The sequence below is a fragment of the Sinocyclocheilus anshuiensis genome, unplaced genomic scaffold (assembly GCF_001515605.1).
Source record: "Sinocyclocheilus anshuiensis isolate Anshui unplaced genomic scaffold, SAMN03320099.WGS_v1.1 scaffold729, whole genome shotgun sequence".
NCBI lineage: Eukaryota > Metazoa > Chordata > Actinopteri > Cypriniformes > Cyprinidae > Sinocyclocheilus > Sinocyclocheilus anshuiensis.
The window spans coordinates 210,654-215,985 of record NW_015536561.1 but is presented as its reverse complement, the minus strand read 5'-3'; the positions used below and the strand labels follow the sequence as shown (position 1 = coordinate 215,985).

Genomic DNA, 5,332 nt, shown 5'->3' with positions numbered 1-5,332 from the left:
CCTCTCTGTTATCAAAAAATCAAGGCGCTCAGGACAACTCAGGGTGTGTGGATCAGTAAAAGTTAAAACTTTTAGTCTCAAAAGAACAAAATGGGCTGCACATTTTTTTCCATTTTTATTGTTCTATTATATTTAATAATTATTAAAATATATAGTTTTTATAATATCAATTTAATTATATAACAATTCAATAAATAATGTATATATAATTGCATAAATATATAATACAAAAACTGACTTTTTTGGTACGTGTTTTCTTTTTCACTAAGGAACAAAAACAGATTGCTTATTAAATGTTCAGTCTTGCCCCTTTTCCGTTCTTTCATGTAAACCAGGGGTGTCCAAACTCGGTTCTGGAGGGCCGGTGTCCTGCAGATGTAAGCTCCAACCCTAATCAAACACACCTGAACCAGCTAATTAAGCATACTACTTGCCTCAACACACCTGCCTGGAAGTTTCTAGTATGCCTAGTAATGCTGCCTTCACATGCTATCAGAATTATCATAAATACAAGTTTCCTAATCGGAAATTGGACATGAACGGCCTCTCAAGTCGTATTTACTACTGGGAAATTCTGAAATAATTTTGATACCAGAGTTTCCGAATTGGGCGGGTCATAAACCACTGCTGCTGTCAATGCTGTTCTCACAACAACTACATCCTTATGATAGTCAACCAATGGGATGCTACATTTTATTCTTTCCGACATTAAAGCACTTGAATACGACAAGCTCGTAATCACGACTTCATATGTGGGAAATAGGACATTTCCGATAGCACGTGAAAGCAGCATAAGACCGTGATTGGTTGGTTCAGGTGTGTTTAATTAGGGCTGGAGATAAACTCTGCAGGACACCGGCCCTCCAGGACCAAGTTTGGAGACCCCTGATGTAAACCTTCAGTATTTACTTTTAAGTTTTTGTTTTCCAAAAATCGAAAACCAATTCATACCTGAACTCTCTGGGGATTTATCGCTTCAGATGGAAAAAGGTGCTTTCGTAGTTACTGGTTGAATAATTTTATTTATTTGGGTTTTTTTTTTGCAATTAGTGATTATCAGCGTTCCACATCTGCTGTGGAACATTTTCATTTAAACATCTGAATGTGAGCCGAACACGTCTCTGACAAGATTTCTAAGCTAACTGACATCATTATCTGCCATCTCAGCTCCATAATCGGCTGCCCTAATGCATTTTTTTTATTGTTTTCTTTCCCCAATACATGTTCCACACCTGAGCAGAGAAGGAAAAAAGTACTATCTATTAACTGAACATCTCGTCATCTGCCTGACCAGCTATTTCAGGTCTCTCCATTAGTGAGACATGACGAATCCATCTGACGTCCTAACTGTCATATCCCCGAGCCTTTAAAGATCCCTATAACATGCTCAACAATCCAAAAAATGGAGACAATTGATTTTCGCCTTCCAAGAATGATCGTAATAAAGTTTTACAAGCATGACAAATCCCCGGGGTTATGATCTATGCACATTTTTCAAAGGAAAAAGATTTCTCTCTCTCCATTGAATCATCTTTAGACAAATGGTGGCGACAGTATAATTGGACATTAGTCTTAATTCACATGTTACAGGAGCTGAATTGAATGCTCGCTCCTCTTGGCTGGACACCGAGCTCTTTTCTCTGCATGTTGCGTTTGGTTTTTCTAATTGTGCCTGGTGAAACGCAGCCATCCTAAACTGAAGAGCATAATTTAACTGGCCTTAATAAAGGATTTCTATTCAACACCGGGCCCATTATTTTCCAGCTAGACTCCTGACCGGAGATAAATAGGAATGGTACTCTCACCTTTTTTTCTTTCTCTCACTTGCTCCCACTTCTCTGGAATCTTAAGTAAATGTATAAGTGCGTGCGGAAACGGATTCGGCTACTTAAAGAAAACGAGAGGGGACTGAAGCAAAAAAGGACGCCTCGGCTTTTTTCATACAAACTGAGGAGCCTATTATGGCTAATATGTTTTTTTAATGGGAAAAACCATAGTTGATCTGAGCTAATTTCCCTTGTGCGGCTTGGGCTCTGAAAGTAATCCATCACCTCAGTATGAGGCAGTGGCGGCGAGTAGCCACGTCTCTAATGAAGCTCTCCTTCAGAGGGCTAAAGAATCACGCTGTCAGTCTCCACTCAATGCCATCTCCGGTACAATGGCCTCCCGATTGTTGCTTTCCCTTTGTATGTGCTAACCCAAGCAGGGCCTTATACAAAATGAATGGGCCGATGTAACCTTAGCTTTGACGGTCCCCTGCCATCCCAAAACATCCGTCAGTCATGCTTTTGTTGTCGGTACAGGTGAGTTTGACGTCGTGCGCTGTACATATTTCTGAATCTCGCGGTTCGTGTTACGTCGCGCCAGGCGCTCCGTGACCAAGGAGGCTTTTCGGCTGGATTTTGTTGTGGTTTTCATTGTAGAGCCCTCCGCTCTCTGGACTGAAAGGAAATAGAGTGTTTCTTTCAGAGAGAAGGGGGCACAATCCCGTCGCTCGTGTCTTCCGAGGAAGGTAGAACTAAATGCACTCAGCTGTCCTTCTTCAAATGTCACTATCAAAGGTCTAGGATGTGTGTGTGTGGAGAGGTTTTTAGCGAAATGATGTGCAAGCTATAAGAAAAGGCCAGCTCGCTGCACCTTTCCTGCCTAGCCTTTGCTGTCGCTCTCTCTTTCGTGCATTGATCTGTCATTTAAATCTGATCACTTCATTATCTCCCGAACGGTGGGCATTACGTGGGTGTCGTGAGCATGCTTAACCGAGTGCTTTCGGCTTTTATACCCAAGGGTTACTGCATTGGAGGCTAATAGTAATTCAGGGAACACAGGATTGATGGGAACTGAGTTTAACACTTAAGTGCCCTAACTGTGTGACATGTTTCGAACAAAATGTTTTGTTTAAAAGGATTTTGGGCCAATGAGATTTGGTGGGCGGGGCTATGCAGCACCGGCGCTCAGATTTACATGGGTGAACTAACTAAAATTAAATAAAATTGCATAGAAATTGTTATATACGTGATGTCTAAAATTAATAGCAAATGCAAAATAAAAATGGCTTTAGTGAATTTTTTAATCCAATTAAAATTATTTGACTCATGTCTTCGAACAACTTTGACTAGGTGGGAAATTTCTTGCATTAAGCCAAGCATTAAACGAGCAAGGGAAAAATATAAAAATAATCCCAATGTCATAAGAAAAAATATCAAATTTATTTGATTTTATTAAATATTTATATATTTTCTAAATATATTTTATTATATATGACTATAAAATGAAATAATACATACTTTATAATATGTAAAATATATATTTTAAATTATAATACATAATATCTTATCATATCACATGATAACATAAAATACATATAACAAATCAATGCCAGTAAAAAGTCATTTTTTAAAATAAATATTATGTATATGTTTTAAATATATAAATGTAAATGTTATAAAATATTGTATTTAAATCTAGATAAATATTTATATAAATAATTTTTTAAATATTATAAATAAAAATATGTATATTTTTAATTAAATATTTTCTAAATTCATGCAACAAGGACAAACATGGACAGAACTATACTTTAATTCTTCATATTGCCTGCCTTTCTCACAAATTCTTGCATTTCTTCTCTAGTTTTCAAAGGTTTCCGCTTGTTAACCATTCATTTTGTGTTTCACACCTCTTTCCGGGCCTTTTATTCGAACTAGGGGCTTTTTGGCTGAATCATCTTTCATTTAGAGTCTCATCGGACCGAACACGAGGACACAAGGTTGCCACAGTAGCCTTCAGATACGGGCGACATTTTGCAGGGTGTGTTAAGTCTTTTCAATGGAAAGGGCAGGTATGCTTCAGGTAATACCACATTATGAGCTCCCATCGGTCTTGGATTTCTCTGGATTCATGCTGGGTCTCTGGTGAGCTTTAGCTTGGGTTACTGCTTGGGCTGAAAGCACACACATAAAAGAGCTTTTAATAAATATTCATATTCATAGACAGTAAATCAATTCCTTCTCCTATAAAACATGTTGGGCATGCTTATAGTTATATCCAAGAACATACATCCAGTATATTGAAAAAGATCACAGAAAGCCCTGTCCACGAAGATATTGAAGTAAATCTCAATACCTTCCACTAAAATTAAAATGACAACTCTGTTTCTACAGATACCGACTTCCATTTCTGCAGATGTTGGTCTGGGCCCTTGTGGAAGACTAGTGATTTTGTTGTTGTTCCTTCTGCTTTCTGACAACAAGTCACAGTCTACCTCAGCGACCAGGTCCATTGGCTAATATTGTGGATACACCGAAACCTTCTGACCAAATGAGAGGCTCATCTGTGACCAGATGCACTGGTTTTCCCCTTCATTAGACAGGTAAGTTGCATCTGATTGTTACTTGTAGCTAATGCTCATAATTAACCGTGTTTTGGACCTGTGAACATGCTGCCTAACAATGCGGCTGATTAACTGGCTTTGCTTAATAAAAACCCTGTCATTTTGAATACTCAAAAAGCGCTGTTAGCCATGTCTTTTTTTGTACATGTTTGTACATCCTGAACTGAGAAAATCAATCCAGCAGAGAGTTGAATTTATTTCTGTTGTTGCAAATGTAGCCCTGTAGGACACGACTGCACTGACCAACTAAAGGTGAATGTTTTTGTGTAGGAGGGTGATATGTTTCAAGGCCTCGAGCTCCGAGTTGATCTTTTATTCATGCAAACCTTGTACACTTCTGATGAAGCAATTATCTCACAAGCAAATCGCTTTTGTGTTGTCTGTTAAACAATATGCAATCGCATCAATATTTCTCTTTCAAACTCATTAAAAACATCATCCTGATACCTGTTCTGAGTTGCCTCTTTATTCTTTCCCTACACAAGTTTGCACACTGCAACTGCATTGAAAATGTGATCAAGCTTCCATGCAAATCAGATACACTCCTGTTGCTTTATTAATCAAATCGGCCGAGGTTATTAATCTAGTCCCTCTTAATTAAGAGGCCATAGATAGGTGAACTGCAGCATTTGTAATGGTATTGTGCAGCTGATGGATACACAGACCAATAAAAGCCTTCGGTAATGGCTTCGCTGTGACTATGAATATGCATTAGCCCAGCGAACAATGAACAATGAGAGTGGGTGTTACCTTCAGCTCTCACCGAACGGTGTAGGATGTTTCCATGGCGACCACCATGGCAACGCAGTGCTGAATTACTAGCCTCGGCCTTGAGAGGGGCTGTTGTCGACAATACTCACCGCCTGCTTTTATCATGCTAAAACTATAGAGTGCTCTAGGTTATTACGACTCCATTACTTTAAGAGTAATTCATTTAATAAG

At 38.6% G+C, this 5,332-nt stretch overlaps 1 long non-coding RNA gene across 1 annotated transcript; it reads left to right on the top strand.

Moving 5' to 3' along the window:
- The first annotated feature begins 4,238 nt into the window (after positions 1 to 4,238).
- On the top strand, positions 4,239 to 4,834 carry LOC107701577 (uncharacterized). Its single transcript, XR_001635664.1, has 2 exons — positions 4,239 to 4,369; positions 4,661 to 4,834. It is a non-coding gene; the product is annotated as an uncharacterized LOC107701577 (long non-coding RNA).
- The last annotated feature ends 498 nt before the right edge of the window (positions 4,835 to 5,332 follow it).